This window comes from Anser cygnoides, chromosome 1 (genome assembly GCF_040182565.1).
Source record: "Anser cygnoides isolate HZ-2024a breed goose chromosome 1, Taihu_goose_T2T_genome, whole genome shotgun sequence".
Taxonomy (NCBI): Eukaryota; Metazoa; Chordata; class Aves; order Anseriformes; family Anatidae; genus Anser; species Anser cygnoides.
The window spans coordinates 150,619,321-150,638,717 of record NC_089873.1 but is presented as its reverse complement, the minus strand read 5'-3'; the positions used below and the strand labels follow the sequence as shown (position 1 = coordinate 150,638,717).

The 19,397-nt window shown below is 44.1% G+C and overlaps 1 long non-coding RNA gene across 1 annotated transcript; it reads left to right on the top strand.

The window, feature by feature from the left end:
• Positions 1-333: 333 nt before the first annotated feature.
• Positions 334-19,151, top strand: LOC125184983 (uncharacterized). The gene is made up of 3 exons (XR_007169718.2): positions 334-2,265; positions 18,695-18,913; positions 19,015-19,151. It is a non-coding gene; the product is annotated as an uncharacterized lncRNA (long non-coding RNA).
• The last annotated feature ends 246 nt before the right edge of the window (positions 19,152-19,397 follow it).

The window sequence follows — 19,397 nt, the reverse complement described above, 5'->3', positions numbered from 1 at the left end:
GCCCCCCGGCTGTCAGAGCCACGGCTGCACAGGGGGCAGGTGGTTGCTGGGGGGTGCCCAGAAAAGGGCTGCCGTGCCTTCGCGAGGTCCGCTCTTCTCAGCCAATTTTAAATCTGTTACGCCCCTTTCCTACCAAATGTGTCACACGTCGTCTTTTTCTCCTCGGTCTCTCACAGGCACCACGGGCTGGGGATGCCTACACCCCTGGCCTGGCTCCAGCAGCTGGCACCCAGCGCACTCATCAGTCCACCCGGTAGCTGGCTGTCCGCGCTCGAAGTCATACAATTCCAAAATCATTTTGCTCAGGAAAAAAAAATAAATAATAATAGAAAAAAGACCAAAACTTTAAACCTTGAAAAGTTGTGCTTGCCCTTTCCTGGCTTCCCTCTGCCTCCTTGCCAGGCTTGGCCACCACCTGGCACGTGTGTGCAAAACCCACCACTGGTGTCACCTTAGCTGTCCTGGGTTTTTCTTTCTCCCTGAAGGAACTGGCCAGCAGTTCTTGGCCTTGCTCTCAGGCAGTTCTGCTGAAAGTCTTTGGTTTCTTACCTTTAGCCTGGACTTTGTAAATACTGTAAAGCAAGAGAACCGAGGTCCGTGTGTCTTTCTGTGCTAGAAGCAGACGAAATTCACATATGGCAAGCCAATGCTAAGGACTGCACCTCAGTATCTGAAGGATGTTGAAACTTGCTGGACAAGGCAAACAGTGTTGACATAATAAAAGCAGATCACATGTGAAAGATGACCGCCATTTCTGCATACCACATGTTTTTGGTTGTATGATTGTGTGGTGCTTAAGAGCAGAACGCAAAAAAGTATTTTATTTATATTTTTTACACCAATGTTTATAGAATTGCCAGAGCAAATGGGTTGGCTGAACCTTTTCCAGTTAGCTAGTTAACTCATTCTTAATGAATGTGATATTTAATTTGGAGCTTTGGGAGCTCTCTTCACTATGACTTACATCTTTGTCCAGGAAATCACATGTTCTTTTGTTTCAGGAAGCACTCTCCTTTAACAATAAAGTATTGTTTTTTTCAATATATACTTGTATTTGAAATCACTTTGGCTAAAGCCAAGAGACTTGGACCCAGACCTAATCTTTTTGTTAAGAAGCAATATAAAGAATTTCACAATGCTGATTTTCCATGCTGGGATATATTTGTGTGGGACACAAACTTATATACATTTAATTTTTTTCTTTGATTTCAAGATTAACATTTCAAACAAAAATCATTTAACAGTTAGGCTCCTATGCAATGACTGTACAGGAGTGAAATGCAAAAGCAGAGCAGGAGTGACTTTATTGCATATGAATTATAAGAACTTAAATTAAAGCATCAGTAATCTCAAAGGAAAGTGTCAGTACTGAGAGAAGTGAATGAAGTAGTTTATATTCATAATCTGATATGTTAGACAGAAAATGGCTTGGGTAATCAAGACTACTTTATTTCCTTGACTATTTTTCTGTTGTAAATATTTTACTGTCCAGATACTGGGAGAGGGAATCTTTTTTTTGTTGTTTACAAGAATGTCATTGTATAATGTAACTGAAGTATATGTATATTATGTTTCCCAAGTAGAAAAATTAAAAGCACAATTATCTTTCAAACACTTGCTTTGCTTTTTGCAATTGAAAGATACTAATTTTTGAGCAGGTTAAGCACAGAGGAGATTGTATTTAGGTGTGCAATGAATTTACACACCTTCTAGCAAACAAATCCATCACAAGGTTTTGGTAGTATTATCTATACTTGACTTGCGTGCAATTCATTAACAATTGCCCTCAAATAAATGAGGCCTGTGGCCATTTTTGCCTCTTGCCTTTACTCCACTTGAACCCCTGGGAAGCAGAGGTCCTTGCCATGCCTTTCAGGTGAGGCTGTTGTGAATAATAGAGGTGAACTCTCCTGGGTATGTGTGGCAGGGTACTCCTCCCACCCCCAAACTGACCTTTCACACCCATTACCTTACTGAAGCAATAACCACCAGAGGTGGTTATGATGGCTGCATCTGGCTCATGTCAGACTGGGGAGACAGATAACACAATAGCCAAGGGCTAACTGAGCATGCACCAAACAAATGTATTTGGTATGTAAATATGACTGAGTCAGTTATCTTATCCTACAAACAGGGAACAGCTTAGAGCCCATTGAGCTCTCTTAGATGGCAGCGAGCTGCACACTAGTTTCTTCCCTTGAGCAGGGATACTTCTCAAGGTTACTCAGCGAGGTTGACAGATGACTTATCCACAACAGATTCTTGGTAAGTGACTAATAGCTGGCATGCTGAAGTTTCTTTAAGTTGTATTTTGGATTGATTGCATACAATCCTTTCTAGACAAAAACTCTTGAGCAAGTCTGGGACTAGGATTGGGTCTAGCCACACCTAGACTCCTCTGAGAAGGAGTTCAGAAAGCAAGGGGGTACATTCTGAACCTTGTCACTCAACAGGAGGGTCTCCTAGATCTTTAGACATAACCTGTTGACCAAGTAATTCACACTGCCAGTCTGTTCAATTCCTCATTTTTCTGTCTCAAGTATGAGGATAATCATCACTGAGTCACTGATTTAGGCCACGGAGGAACATTTGCCTGATGATGCAAAGGTCTGGTGCAGCATAAAGTTATGATCAATTGGTGTTAGTCTTCTGAAGCAGTCAAAGTTCAATGTCTAAGATTAGTAAACAATTTTAGTAGCAGGATAGGAACCTGCCCTACATCAGCCTGCTTGTTCTGTCCAGAGGGGTAGCTTCTTCCTCACCTATGTTATGGGATGACTCTGCTCTGTCTGACCTGACCTACATAAACTGTGGTGTGATTCTGATCTTTGTTTGGAAGTGGATATTTCTAGTGAGATAAAATATAAACTTTTTTCAGCAGGAATATTCGTTATATCAATGTATTTCATAAAACTGTGACCTATGTAAAGGATGAAATTGGGATAGGAGACCTGTAATACCAAGCTCTTCTGTCTGTCAGTATCACTTGCAGGTCTTGTGCTTGTTTACTGAAAAGAGTGTGTCTTGTCTTTTCTTTCCCTTCTGTTTTTTTCACTCTCTTTAGTTCACTAAACTAGCTTTAACTGAATGCTTGCTTTGTTTTGCCTGGCAGCAGTTACAACCCTCTGCTCTTTCCTGGCTCCTTGGACCCCTCCTGCAGCAAGTTCCTCAGACTTACTTGGTGCTTCCCTAAGCCTTAGTCAATCTTAGCTGTGACCTGTGGATGACTTCAGAAAATTTTATTTCCCTTTCTCTTCTGGGGTCTCTTTTTGTGCCTCTTAGCTATAGTTAAAGCTGTCTTTCTCCTGTAAGACTGAAGTCAAGCTTTTTGCTGCCTTCTCACTTTGCCCCTCTCAAAACTGACTAAAAGCTTGCATTTTACTAAGCTATTTCAGCAACTGTCTGGCTTCACCAATTAAAGTTATAAGATCAGATATGCTGTAAGGAATCAATTCTCCACTCCTGTGAAATAAAAGGTACATTTTTTTCCACTTAAGGGACCTACCAATGCAGCTTCATGGGAACACTTGCAGGCAGCATTTCAGCCAGGAGAAAATCTGGTCAATGAAGTAAGTGATTCAGAAAGTGTGGAAAGCTGAAGGATTTAGAAAATTCTAGTTTAGAGAACCGATTTAAGTCACCTCTGGAAGTCTAAGTGCTGCTACAGACATCTGACATATGTCCTGAAGAGCTGATAACTGGTTCACTGTTTGGTATAAACACCTGTGTATTGTCATTATTGCCACATCAGCTTTGGCTATTTGTAAAAACTCAGTATCCAACTATAGGTGTGTGTAAGTAATTTTATGGTCTCTTTATGTGTTCCTGTAACTGTTGCACAAGTGTCAGGAGGTAGAATGAACACCCAAGTAGTCTCTGCCAGCTGATCTCATATCCAATGCTTGCAACAAGCTCTGTGTTGGCAGATCTAAATACTCAGAGATCAGTGTAATCACCAAGGACTTGCTCCATTTTAGTCATACTTGTTTATTTCGGAGAAAAGGGAGATTTTATTAATTTCTCACTGCTACTAAAATGCTCTTAATATGCAGTCCAAATATCAGCAAATACCAAGCCTACTAGAAAAAGTTCTAAAATTATTACTTCTGTCTTCCAAGTTTTTGTTTCTGAACAGCAGCAGATAACAGGTACTTGTGAAAGTTGCTCATGGTTTTATAATTTGATAGAATTTCAGAAGCTCTGGTCTTATCATTCCTTTTTAATGTGGAGTTACTATAGCATATCTCATGAGCAGTGTCAGTATTAGTTAATGTTTGTTCTCTTCAATAATAATGTTTCAGAAAGTGACACTGGTATGAATTAAGAAGCCAATTAAAAAAAGTTCTTAAAATTATAGAATTACAGCATCATTTAGGTTGGAAAATACACTTAAGATCATCAAGTCCAACCATCAACCTAACACTACAAAGTCTACCATTGAACCATGTCCCTAAAGAGCGCATCCACATTTCCCTTAAATAGCTCCAGGGATGGGGGCTCCCACTTTTCTGGGCAGCCTGTTCCAATGCTTGACTACCCTCTCCGTGAAGAAATTCTTCCTAGTATCCAATCCCACCCTCCCCTCATTGCTCTTTACGATCTCCAGCCTTTGTTTCTTTGTGTTTCTCTTGCACTCCCCTCTTGGAGGGAATCACGTAATTCCATATGTCGGAGGGGTGGATTATGTATTACTGAAAATATTTGACATCCTTGTGTAATTTCTCTTGAATGGATAGGACACTTTCACTTTGTTAGTGTCTCTGAATGAGTGAGAGTCCTTGAACTCCTTATTTCGTTGATTTCTGAAGCAATGAAGAGAACTTACAAGTTACTGCAACTGAATGCACTGTGGAGCCTCTCTTTAGATTGTCTCTAGAACTGCGTTTATGGCTATAGCAATCATGACCCTTAATGATCTGATTCAGTGAGATACAGCAAAATTCCCTCTTACCCTTAGCCTATCCAAGTAGTAACAGAAGGGCAAACAGAAGGAAGGTCACTGCTGTCTCTATAAATACCTTGTTCCTATGTCAGGCACTAAAAGCTTCCCTACTAAACAGGAGCAGGGCCTTTAATAAGCATTGATCTGGAGTGCTGCAATTTCAACATTCAAGGGAGACTTGCCAAACTTCGCTAATGATTTAAATTTGTTGTTGTATTTAATGTTTTTATCTCTGCATGTGCAGTCTGGGCTTTGGAGTGCAGGCCTGGGCTCAAAGCCACTTCCTCAAAGGGGATGTTACCATCTAGATTGGGAGCCTGTAGGAACAAAGACCTTGGAAGAGCTTATTGATGCATCCAGTCTATTGTTATTACCATATTAAAGGAATTTCTTCCAGTGTCCTGAGATTGACCCTTAGAGCAATGCATGCCATTTCTCCCCCCCACTCCCTTTGGAAGGCTTACCTGCCACTGAGTTACTCTAATGGCTATTTACACCACAGCTCTTAAAATAAATGTTTCTATAAGCAACCTACATGTATATGTTCTATGCCAGCACAAACCTAAATTACACTTCTCTTTCATGCTTGTGTTTGCATAGGACCACGTGACACCACACAGGATTGGTGTTGCATTCGAGCTAAGCACCGCTTCATTCCTACCACTGACAACAGCAAACACTGTGCCAAGAGAGCACACAAAACTCACCCTTCTCTGCAGACCCTTCCCCTTGGGCTCCCACCACTCCCCCAGACATTGTGCTGGGGCAACAGAGGTAACAGCCCTGCTTAGTCCTGTACTGTAGTCTCTGATCATGTATTTGCTTTCTAGGAATTCTCCAAAGTGCTCTTTCAGCCTGAGGAAACTACCTGCCACCTGCTGTGGAAGGAAGCACCCTTCCCTCTCTGGTTTAAGTCCATCTTGTATTCCTTTCCCTGAGCACCTCCCTTCTGTACCATGGGGCTTGGGGAGTGACAGTTCAGCCATTACTCCCACAGTTTTAGAAGCATCAGCCACTGCCCTGAGCCTCCTCAATCTCAAGAGACTCAATCTGTCTCTTTAAGCCTTTACTTCTGATTATTCTTGGCCCGAATTTGGCCCCTTCAGGAAGCTTTTGGACGTAATTTTAAATAAGGAGGAAACTTTCTTTTCCTACCTCATTTGGTAGGAAACTAAACTTCCATCCCTTCCACCCGGCCATACCCTTGTTTTGCAACTCCAGAGACTACATTAAGTTCCCTCTTTACTACTCTCATTTCTTCTTTTTATATCTCTTCTTTCCTGCTTTCTTGTTTCTTTCCATGTCAACTATTATTTTTGGTATTGTCCTCTTTCCTCTTTTCAACTCGTTTTAAAAGCAAAAGAAGTGAGAGACTTTATAGTACTCCTTTTCCTGGCTTGACTTCCATCTTAAATAATTATTACCAGCCTTAAGAGCTTGCTACAGCATAGGATGTAAGGCATTCTATTTGCTGCAGGATATTCCCAAAATAGCCAAAAATAATCCCAATGTATGGAAGATGAGATGCTAACTGCATCACTGAAAAATTCTTTGGGGTATGTGAGGCTAATTCCAGTGCAGTAAGCATACTGATGGTGGGTTAGCTTTGGCTAACAGCCAAACTCCCACTGAGCTGCTCATTCATTTCAGCTTTTAGGAGATAGAACAGGAACCAGAAAGCTTGACCAAGCTGGTCAAGGTAAAGCTTTATCTGGTCACAATAAAGATGGGGAGATCACTTGCCAATTACCATCATAGGAAAAACCAACTTGTGTTGGGGAAAATGAATTTATTGCCAATTAAAATATTTCATTACTGATTTGGATAGTGGGGAACAGAAAGACAGATATCAAAATAACGCCTTTCCTTTCCCATGTTCAAGTTCACTCCTTCACTTCAGACTCCTATCCTCCATTCCTTGTTATCACTGTGGATACACTCAGTCCTTTCAGCAAGGCAATGAGCTGTGCAAGGAGGAGGGGAGGGCAGGCTGTTGATCAGTGCATAGCAGTTTATCTGTGCCACTCTTTCCCTCTCACATTTTTCCTCTGCTCTGGTGTGGACTGTCAATGGGCCATAGTTCCTTCAAGAATCCCTAACTGCTCAGGTGTGGGGTCCTCCATGGGCTGCAATGTGGATATCTGTTCTGGTGCCTGGAGCACCTCCTCCCTGTCCTTCTCTGACCTTGTTGTTTGCACTCCTGTTTATTGCTCTTTTTTCCCCTCCTCTTAACGCCAGTTCTATAGTTTTTCTCCTTTCTTAAATATGGTATCACAAGATGCCACCAGGGTTGCTGATGGACTCGGCTGTGGCGAGCAGTGGGTCCGCTGAAACCATCTGGAAATGGCTGTGTACAGCACAGGACAACCCCTGGTTTCTTCTCACAGAGGCCACCTCTGCAGCCCTCTTGTGGCTGATAGCATGTTATTTATACCCAACACACTGTGTTCCTTTGGCATCTAAAAATCAGCTTCAGAACTGATCTCTAGAGAAAAAGAGTATAAACAAAGATATCTCAGTGCAGTAGAGAGATTTCCAAGACAACATTTCCACCGGGCTTCTCTTCTCTCTATCCAATAAATACCATTCCTGTCTGTAGTCTACTACCTACAGACTGAAAATTGTAGGTTTCCCACTGAAGATGTGCTGCAGAAGGGAATCATAGATCACATGGCTTTACTGCATTATTGTTATTCTTATAAGGAGCATTACTGCACTTAACTTTCTTTGTTCTATAAAATACATTTCAGCTGAAAAATGCTACTTTGCTAGAACCATTTGTGAGCTTTAATTTGTAAAATGTTTTCTTAGGATCTGTTTGAGGAACTATGAAACCAAATTTGCACTGTTGGATTTGAAAATCATTGCAGCAAATAGACCATTAATTTTGTACAGCATCTCATTCTGAATGCTCAAGTCTTGCCTTACCAGAGTTTTTCCTTGTATTCTAAGTAACTCAATAGCAATGACAAAATCTGCCCTGTTATTTCTATAGCTGAAGTCATATAGCTATGGAAAAATGTTTTCTGACTTTCAGCTAAACAAAACCCAACTATAAGGCCTAAAGTAAGCATTCAAAAACAGCATGAGGCAAGATGTAGTTTACTGAATCAAGAAATACTGGATCAAGAAGCCTAAATGATACCCCTCTTGTGTTAGATAAGACTGAGTTTAACTTTACATAAGTACACTGCATAGATATGGGCAAGAAGACAAAATGAGTTTTATTGACTCAGTTCATTCATTAGTCTAAATGCTGGTATGCAGGCAGGCTTGACTGGATGACCTTGGGAAATACTTCGTAGGACCGTAAAATGGCTTGGGTTGGAAGAGACCTCAAAGACCACCCAGTTCCAACCCCCCTGCCATAGGCAGGGATGCTACCCACTAGATCAGGTTGCTCAGGGCCTCATCTAACATGGTCTTAAACACCTCCAGGGATGGGGCATCCACAACCTCTCTGGACAACCTGTGCCAGTACCTCACCACTGTCTGAGTGAAGAATTTCCTCCTAACCTCTACTCTAAATTACCCATCTTTTAGTTTAAAATCATTCACCCTTGTCCTGTCATTATCTGATTGAGCAAAGAGTTGTTCTCCATCTTTTTTTATAAATCACCTTCAAGTACTAAAAAGTTGCAATGAGGTCACCCCAGAGTCTTCTCTTCTGTAGGCTGAACATCCCCATCTCTCTCAGCCTTCTTTGGTAGGAGAGGTGCTCCAGCTCTCTGATGATCTTTATGCCCCTCCTCTGGGCTCCCTCTAACAGATCATCATCCTTCTTGTGCTGGGGGCTCCAGACCTGGATGCAGTGGGTGCAGTATTTCAAGTACTCCAGGTACTCCAAATACCCTGTCCAGTGAAATGTGAGGAATATTTCAAGCAGAAAGTCCTTAGAAGGGTAATGAAAATTAATAAGTTCAATATACTAGCTGGGGGGATTACGCTTGGAGTTGACTATTTTCCACATAGACCAGGTGGTTTCTCTGGTGACCACTTAGCTTGGATATTACAGCAGAAAACCTGAAATGAGGTAGGACACTGTATTGGGTAAGAGATGAGGAGGAGCAGAAGGTGCCTAGCATTATGTTAGAGCTCCATACTCTTTCTTACAGGTATTTCATCTGGGTTGCCATATTGGAGCTGAAAATCATAAATTGACTTTTCATTATGCTATTTAGGTGCTGCTTCTCCTTACATTGAAGTGATCTATTTGCTTTTGTTTAGGACTAGACAGATACAGGAGAAGCTTCTGATAGCCCCTTTCTCCCGCTGCTGTGGGGAGGTAGGGGCTGCTGGCAGGCGACGGAGAAGGAGCTTTTTTCATTATTCAAAATGCCAAGAGGACCAGAGGGTACAATCATTCTTCTCAGGCCTGTTGGGAAAACTGAGCAGAAGGGGTAGTTTGCCCTGTTTCTTTCTCCTCCTTTTGCAAACAGTTGGTTTGGATGTAGCTATTTTTCTAACATTCAGCATCCATTCATTGCTGAAGTTTACACTGGGGAAGTGCACAATAGGCATCACACACCCATGTACAACTTACTTCCATTTCCCCCATGGTTAAGAGTCATTGAGGAAGATCTGAAGTGAAAAGAATTTAAATGACACCAGGGCAGAGAGTGCTCTCAGAACATGGACCATCATTTCCCTTTGTGCAATGATACTTTAAAATACAGCTTAAAAATATATATATATATTACTTGTGCAGAAGACAGTGCTTTTGCTAGTACCCTTCACCACTGTATAGTACCCAATCTGCTAGGAAAGCACATACTGGTCTCAAATCCAAATGGGGATAAATAACCACCAGTACATGTAACTGCAGTAGGCCACTAGTAATAAATTATGCTCCAAGGATGGGCTGAACTGTGCCTTCTGGTGACATTTTCAAACTGTCCCAAAGGGCATTCTAACCACCACCTGCACTACAAGGCTACATGTTAGGGTGACATCTCTCCCCAGACACTGATGAGTGAACAGAGGCTGTGTCTGCAGCTAAGAACCAGTGATGTAGTATCATCTGAATTTGGGATTTATTTAAACAGATTTCTTCAGATCATAGAATCAGGGAATCATTAAGGTTGGAAAAGACCTCCAAGATCATCTGGTCCAACCATCCCCCTTCTAACCAATGTCACCCACTAAGCCATGTCCCTAAGCACCACACCCAACCTTTCCTTGAACACCACCAGGGATGGTGACTCCACCACTTCCCTGGGCAACCCGTCCCAGTGCCTGACTGCTCTTTCTGAGAAGAAATGTCTCCTCATTTCCAACCTGAGCCTCCCCTGGCGCAACTTGAGGCCATTCTCTCTACTCCTATCACTAGTTACCTGTGAGAAGAGGCTAACTCCCAGCTCCCCACAGCTTCCTTTCAGGTAGTTGTAGAAAGCAATGAGGTCTCCCCTGAGCCTCCTCTTCTCCAGACTAAACAACCCCAGCTCCCTCAGCGGCTCCTCGTAAGACTTGCGTTCCAGGCCCTTCTCTGGACACACTCCAGGGCCTCAATGTCTTTCTTGTAGTGAGGAGCCCAAAGCTGAACATGGTACTACTCAAGGTGCGGCCTCACCAGAGCAGGGTACAGGGGGATAATCACCTCCCTGGTACTGCTGGCTACACTATTCCTGATCCAAGCCAGGATGCTGTCGGCCTTCTTGGTCACCTGGGCACACTGCTGGCTCTTGTTCAGGTGAGCATCAATCAACACCCACAGATCCTTTTCCTCTGCACAGCTTTCTAGCCACTCTCCCCCAAGTCTGTAGTACTGCATGGGGTTGTTGTGGCCAAAGTGCAGGACCCAGCACTTAGCCATGTTGAACCTCATCCCATTGGCCTCTGCCCATCGACCCGTCCTGTCTAGGTCCCTCTGCAGGGCCTTCCTACCCTCCGGCAGATCAACATTTCCCCCAACTTGGTGTCATCTGCAAAGTTACTGAGGGTGCACTCAATTCCCTCATCCAAATCATCTATAAAGATGTGACAAAAAGACCATTGATAAATCATGATGTGAGTGGATGACTTGTATTAGCAAATCTTGAAAAAAAACAGTTGAAAGTAGTGTAAAGTGAATTGATGCATATAGAATGATAGAATATCCCAAGTTGGAAGGGATCCATAAGGGTCATCGAGTCCAACTCCGGCACCGCACAGGTCTGCCCAAAAGTTTAGACCATGTGACTAAGTGCACAGTTCAGTCACTTCTTAAATTCAGACAGGCTTGGTGCAGTGACTACTTCACTGGGGAGCCTGTTCCAGTGTGTGACCACCCTCTCAGTGAAGAACCTTTTCCTGATGTCCAGCCTAAACTTCCCCTGCCTCAGCTTAACACCGTTCCCACGGGTCCTATCACTGGTGATAACGGAGAACAGGTCACCTGCCTCTTCACTCCCCTTCGCAAGGAAGTTGTGGACTGTGATGAGGTCCCCCCTCAGCCTCTCTCTCCAGGCTGAACAGGCCCAGTGACCTCAGCTGCTCCTCATATATCTTCTCCTCTAGGCCCTTCACCATCTTAGTAGCCCTCCTCTGGACACTCTCCAACAGTTTAATGTCCTTCTTGTACTGTGGTGCCCAGAACTGCCACACAGTACTCGGGGTGAGGCCGCACCAGCGCAGAGTAGAGCGGGACAATCACTTCCCTTGACCGACTAGCAATGCTGTGCTTGATGCACCCCAGGATACGGTTGGCCCTCCTGGCTGCCAGGGCACACTGCTGGCTCACATTCAACTTGCTGTCAACCACAACCCCCAGATCCCTCTCTGCGGGGCTGCTCTCCAGCGTCTCGTCGCCCAGTCTGTATGTATAGCCAGGATTGCCCCATCCCAGGTGCAGGACCCGGCACTTGCTTTTGTTAAACTTCATGCGGTTGGTGACTGCCCCACTCTCCAATCTGTCCAGATCTCTCTGCAAGGCCTTTCCACCCTCATCTGAGTCCACAACTCCTCCAAGTTTGGTGTCGTCAGCAAATTTGCTCAAAACACTGTATAGTCCTACACCCAAATCATTTATAAAAACATTGAAGAGAACTGGCCCTAAAATGGAGCCTTAGGGGACCCCACTAGCGAACACCCTCCATCCTGATGCAGCCCCATTTACCACAGCTCTTTGAGCCCTGCCTATCAGCCAATTGCTCACCCATTGTATGATGTTTTTGTTTAGCTGTATGCTGGATATTTTGTCCAGTAGGATCCTATGGGAAACCATGTCAAAAGCTTTGCTGAAGTCCAAAAAGATCACATCAACTGATTTCCCTTGATCGACTAGATGGGTGATCTTATCATAAAAGGAAATCAAATTTGTTAGGCAGGACCTGCCCCTCGTGAACCCATGTTGGCTGGGACCAATGACTGCATTGTCCCCTAGGTGCGCTTCAATAACTTCAAGGCTCATCCTCTCCATAATTTTACTGGGCACTGACGTGAGACTGACAGGCCTATAATTGCTAGGGTCTTCTTTCTTACCCTTCTTGAAAATTGGCACAACATTTGCCAGCTTCCAGTCTACTGGGACCTCTCCAGATTCCCAAGATCTTTGAAAAATAATTGAGAGAGGTCCCGCGATGACATCGGCCAGCTCTCTGAGCACCCGGGGATGAATCCCATCCAGACGCATGGACTTGTATGGATCCAGGTGGAGCAGCAAATCCCGCACACGTTCAGGGTTGGTTGGGAGTTTGTCATTCCCACCGTCATGGTCCTACAGCTCAGGGCACCCAGGGTCCCAAAGCCCATCATCAGTGTTGAAGACAGAAGCGAAGAAGGCATTAAATGGCTTTGCTTTGCCTAAGTCCTTGTCTGTGAGGAGACCCTCCCCATCTAGTAGCGGACCTATGTTTTCTTCGGTTCTCCTTTTTCTGTTCACATGTCTAAAAAAACCTTTTTTATTGTCTCCCAAAGTCATGGCCAGCTTCAACTCTAGTTGGGCTTTGGCCACACAAATTTTCTCCCTACAAACATGAACAGCATCCCTGTATTCCTTCCTTGTCGCCTGACCCACCTGACCAGCCGTACACTTTCTTTTTTCGCCTAAGCTCCAGTAGAAGATCCCTGGTCAGCCAGGCCAGCCTTCTGCCCCGCCTGCCTGCCTTCCGATATTTTGGAATCGCCTGATCTTGTGCATCTAGGAGGCAGTGCTTAAAGATTGACCAGCACTGATGGACGCCGATGCCTTCAAAAGCAGTTTCCCAGGGGACCTTGCTGACTAGTTCCCTGAGCAGCCTGCAGTCTTCTTTCCCCATATCTAGGGCTGAAGTTTTGGTGACAGTTTTCCTTCTGTCACCATAAATTCTAAACTCAACCACTTCATGGTCACTATGACCGAGACGGCCACCAATTGCCACGTCTCCCACAAGACCCTCTCTGTTCTCCAGCAACAGATCTAGGAGGGCACCTTTCCTAGTTGGCTCCCTTAGCACCTGCACCAAGAAGTCATCATCTAGGTGCTTTATGAACCTCCTGGACTTGCTCGTGTCAGCCGTGTGGTGATCCCAGTTGACGTCTGGCAAGTTGAAATCCCCCATTAGGACAAGGGGAGTTGATCTCGAGGCATCTCTTGGTTCTGCAAAGAATAATTCATCGGTGGTGTTGTCCTGGCCAGGTGGTCTGTAATAGACTCCCACAATGACATCCCCTTTATTTGTTTGTCCCTTAATCCTTACCCAGAGGCTCTCAACTTTGCCATCCCCAACTTGAAGTTCCACGCAGTCCAGCCCATGCTTCACATACATTGCCACCCCGCCACCTTGCCTACCCTGCCTGTCCCTCCTGAAGAGCCTGTAAGCATCTATTGCAGCACACCAGCCACAGGACTCATCCCACCAGGTTTCACTTATGCCAATGATGTCGTAGCTGTGGGACTGGGCCAAGACTTCTAGCTCCTCCATTTTATTCCTCATACTGCGTGCGTTTGTGTAGAAGCACTTCAAATGTGCCTCACTGCACGCGGCACCTTGTGGAGCCAACTGAAGGACCTCACTGGCACACAGTCCCTCTGATTCTAGCGCACCATCCCTTAGCTCATCACTGGCGTGCCTGGTTTTATCCCCTTCCCCCTTTGACACTAGTTTAAAGCCCTATCTATCAGCCCTGCCAACTCCTGAGCAAAAATCCTTACCCCTCTCTGAGAGAGGCGCATCCCATCTGGTGCCAGCAGGCCTGGTGTCGCGTAGACCTTCCTGTGATCAAGAAACCCGAAGTTCTGCCGGTTGCACCAGTCCCGAAGCCACGTGTTAATGTGATGAGTCTGCTTGTCAGCATCAATCCCTCCTATCGGAAGGACAGAGGCAAACACAACCTGTGCCCCTGATCCTTTAAGTAGTCGCCCCAAAGCCCTAAAGTCCCTTTTGATCGCTCTCGGACTACTCGTTGCTACCTCGTCATTACCAGCCTGAAAGACCAGTAGCGGGTAGTAGTCGGTGGGCCGTACCAGGCGCTTCGCTTTCTTAGCGAAGTCTCTCACCCGAGCCCCAGGGAGGCAACAGACTTCCCTGTGGGTTGGGTCCGGCCGGCATATTGGGCCCTCTGTCCCTTTCAAAAGGGAGTCCCCCATGACAATAACCATTATATGATTTCAATGTTGATGTTCTGAAGCCTTGATGGAAAAACATATCTTGTAGGCAGTAGGTTTTAGTAGGTAAGAACTGCTGTAGTTCTACGCATAGATCATTTGTTTTCTTCAGTTGTACCATGACCCCTTTATCACGTTTTTAGTGAAAAAGATACTCCATAAGTAGTGGTTTTATATCATTACATAGAAAAGGCATCCCTGTTGCTATAGAAAGAATGACTGGAAATGAAAAGGGTATTTACTTTTTTTTTTTTTTCTTCTGAAGTATTGCAAAGATAGGCTGCCTTGTCAATGTAGTTCGTATACAACAAGGGGAAGTACTGTTCTCTTGCATACTTTATTAATGACTATTCCAAATTCTGCTGGTAATTTTAAGTTTGGCACAAACTTCATGCCTTTAAGAAGGCAAAAGAACTGATACAATAGTGTATTTCTTCTGCATAACTGTTCTTTCTCATTTACTTCTAAAATATATTTTTCCCAGTAGCAATACTCTCCAAAGCACAGGGAATGTCTAGTTTGCAGAGTCACAAGCTGTGCATCAAAGGTGTTCCTTTTAGTGCCAATGAAGGCAATTCAAAACCAAAATATTTTCTTGTGAGGTTGCTCTCATTACTTAGGGACAAGGTAGCTTGAAGCTAAAAGGACAGCAAGGCTGGCAGGCTGTAACCTGCAGGGGGACAGGGATCCAGCCTCATGGCCCAGCTGGTGCCTGAGCTGGGCTCTGTGTGGTGACTGCCTGTACAAGATCCCCATGCTGTGGCACTGGGAGTGACATTTCCTTCCAGCATCCACTTCTTCCTAACAAGCACACATCTGAGAAGCGTTTAAGTCCTTGCAAACGCAAAAGTAAGTGGAAGAACAAAAGCAGTGGGAGACTGGACATCTCCAACATGGCAGGCTTCTTTAACCCAGGCCACCCAGTGTAGGTGCACAAGGAGCATCCTGCCCTGACATGTCACCAAAAGTCTCTGGAGGTAGTGGAAAAGAAGGGAGTGGACCAGCCTGGCTTGCTCCAGTTCAGGCTGGGAGTCTGCAGTCAGGTCCAGCAAAGTCTGCCAGTCTCAGCAACCCAGACCTGTCTGTGCATCCTTTTATAGGTGCAAAGTCATTCATTCTCCTCTTGGGCAACTGGAAAGCTTCATGCCCTGTGACAGGTATCATAGAACAGCTTGGGTTGGAAGGGACCTTAAAGATCACCTAGTTCCAACCCCCCTGCCATGGGCAGGAATGCCACCCTCTAGATCAGGTTGCCCAGGGCCTTATCCAGCCTGGTCTTGAACACCTCCAGGGATGGGGCATCCACAGCTTCTCTGGGCATGTAGGTAGTGAGGAACTAGCCACTCATCAATGCAGTCAAGAAAATAAAGCACCAATAGTAATAGCTTCAGAGTCAAGATCTTGACCTGACTTCCTACATTAGAAGAGGGCGGCCAGTATTATTTTGAACATCAGTCCTGCCTTGAACTTGCCAAACAGCAGAAAGTTTGTCTGAAAGTCTGTCTTACGTCTGAATATCAGTGTCTGCAGAGCACAACACAGCAGTAATTGTAAAACTAGGGTAACAGCTGCCTCTGAGACTCAGCTTGGACTGGAACTGGTAGCAGAGGGTCTGACCAGCTTTGCAGCTCCCCGGTACCTGCAAAGTATAACACGGAGGGTCATTGCAATGTGCCTTGGCTTGTTCCCCTCCTGCTGTGTAAGCAGCTTACCCACATCTGGTTCTAAAACCTCAGGTTTACAAGTCTTCCAGTTAACACAGACTCAACTAAGCACACTTTGCTTTCCCCAGTTTCTACTGCAACTCCTCCATCATTTCAGCTGGCAGTTCAAAACATTTTGCTTCTACATCTTTTTAATTTGCTCTTCAAAGATTTTAACATATGAATTTAAATCTCACCTGAAAAAATATTAAAAAGTAAATGTTTATACTTTCAAATAAATATTTATTATTTTTTCATGGAATTGCCTCAAATAATTGCAAAAATGTTTCCCAATGTAAATTTAGTTTGGTAAATTGTACAGTATTTAACATGGCACCACCTACTCTGCAAGCACCAGAGTGTGGGAAATAACTTGCCTAGCTGGAAGAGAAGCGGGGACATCAAGACACCATGGGAGACCTTGCTATTTAATATCACACAGGGGAAAGCATCACACTTGAGCAGCTTCTGCTCTGCGTAGCGTCAGGATTATTGTGTTCAGCCAATACTTTCTCACTGACCAGAAGATCCCAAACTTAAGGGATTATTGTATCATATTTTTCCTAGCCTATTGAGTGATTATTTCTTCAGCCTTCACATGTATGTTATGAGCATGTACCCATTTTGGCGCTGCCCTCCATAAGAATGAAGAGAATCTCTACAGACAGAATCTCTGGTCATTAGGTGTCTGGGCCAGTGCACGTAGCCGTGTCTTTAAGTAATGATGTACCTTTTGGGGGGGTACTGGCAGGTGATTCCACTGGGTGACCAAAGATGGTGCTTTCAGTGGCTGTTTACTTGCCTAACTTAAATTCTTACCCTTGTCAAGTCCATGTCGTCTTTTCCCACTCACCTTCTTGTTCTTCGTTTGCTTGGAAATACCTTCCATGTTGGCTTGCACCAAAATTTTCCTAGGCAGACAAATAAACCTGACTGATGTGTAGTTTTCCAGATTTTTTTTTTTTTTTGTAGATGAACATTTATTAACCATTTTCTATTTGTCCAATACTCATTGATCAGCATGATCTTTCCAAGATGATAGAAAGTGGTGTTGCAGTGAGGTCAGCCAACTCTTTTAGCTCCCTCAGCTGCATCACATCAGGTCCCATAGGCTAGCAAATACTGAGTTGGTACAGATGGTCCCTAGTTCAGCCCTCCTCTACTGTTGGAAAGAATTGTGTATCTACATTTCCTGTTCTTCTAAAACTTCAGATAAATTGCACATTGTTAAAATGAACATTTCCTGTAATTGAATCTTTTTTTAACAAACGTAGCTTTTTATTTTTACTTTCATTTTATTCTGATTATGATTATATATTTCACTTGTTAAAGAGAGAGGACTTTCATGCCATTTGACACATCTACAATGCAGCTGCAAATAAAAACACTGTTTTTTTTCACATAGACGTCATTAAGATATTTTTTATAGATGAATGAAACCAGGTTCTACACCACTAGTGCGTGATACCTGCATACAAACAGCCAGGAAAAAAAAAAAAACCAGCAGAGGAAGCACTAAATGGTTATGTGAAGATACTAGATAGAAAAGGCAAGTATTAGTATTATTCTTTAAGCATTATTTGTTGCTCAGAGGTGAAATTCAGTAGTTAAAAAAAAAAAAGTGCATTCCTCTATGGGATTCATGTGAACTTTCGGTGTGTGTGGATGATTATATGGTTTCAGTGCCACCCACAGAAAGGCAGCTACTGTTGCATGAAGCACGGATAGCTGTGGAAGATGTGCCACCTGGTGGAAAAACAGTAGCAGCTCAGGGGGCTGACAGTTCTTCAAAGGTGGCTAGCTAGGAAAAGCTTTTGAAAGCTTTTGAAAATCGCGTATTTGGGCACTGAGGCAAAGCACAACCCAGCGAATAGTGGAGGAGAGGAGGGAAAAGCACAAGCACAGTCACAGACACGGCCACATAGAGGCAATGCAGACCTATCAGGTCACAAAAACAACATGGTAAGAATAGGGGGACTTCACCTTTCAGGCCTGACTCGGGCAAAATTTCCCATGAAGTCAGAGGAAGTTCTTCCTGTATGAAAACCAGGACTGGTCCACGATGAGTTTGGCCTCACCGTACCCACGCAGAGCAACACATTACATTCAAGAAGGGTATGCAAGTTCCAACACTAAACCAATGACAAAGCTGATTTTGAAATGGTTTTAATGATAGAAAATCTGCATACCAATTGACTCATTTGCGTATACGATGGCTTGGAACAATACCAGAGAAATATGTAAAAACTCTGTAATGCTCTATGACAATAGCTTCCAAGTATGCTGACCTTTGGTAAATCAAACAAAGGAAAAGTACAGTACTCTTTTGATGAGGCATTAATGAAGGATTAAGAACGGATACAGCTGCATCACACGAGCACTGTTTTAGACATACTGTTTTCGCTCTGTGCCTTTTCCATAATTACACCAGAAGCACTGTGCAAGGCAGTCAACAAGCATATGCTGTAACATGTTTCTATTTTACAGCAACCAGGAGCAGCATGGAGCAGCACAGCATGGCCTGACCCCACCACTGGCACAGGGAGGCCAGCCTGAGTGAGTACCCCAGGGTGCTCCAGCACTGCTCTTGGGGCATCCCCAGCTGGGACTGAGGACAAAATGGGAATGGCAAGGGGTCCTGCTCGCCTCTGCAGAGGGGACACCTGAAATGCATCCCGGCCAGCTATGCCACTGTGATGCATGAAGGTATGGTAAACAGGAGATGAGAATATGAAGCCTAGGGGAAAAAAAAAAATAAAAAGTGAACATGAAGGACACAAACACTCATGCAACTACTTTGTCACCAGGGCTACGATGCTGCACAGAGAACAGGGCTCATGGAGGAGTTTGTTGGCTGGACCACAGCCTTTCTATGTGCAAAGCAATCTTCTAACGTGCAACTGCCCCCATCCATTCCAAGAGATTCTAGATGTTTGAAGTGGTGCTCAAATCCTCCGAGGGTGAGTAGTGACTACTTACATTTTTGTTCTTGCCTTGTTGCCTTCCTTTGATATCCACCTCCAGCGCAGGGAGGCATGCTATGTCTGTATGAAAAGTAAAGTATATACTTCTTCTCCTTTTTTTTTTTTTTTTTTTTATCTTTAGACTCTGTTTCTTGCAAAGCTTATTTGTGAGGAATGGGATGAATAAAACAGAAGTTTGCTAATGTGTCTGGAGGCTTTCTATTTTA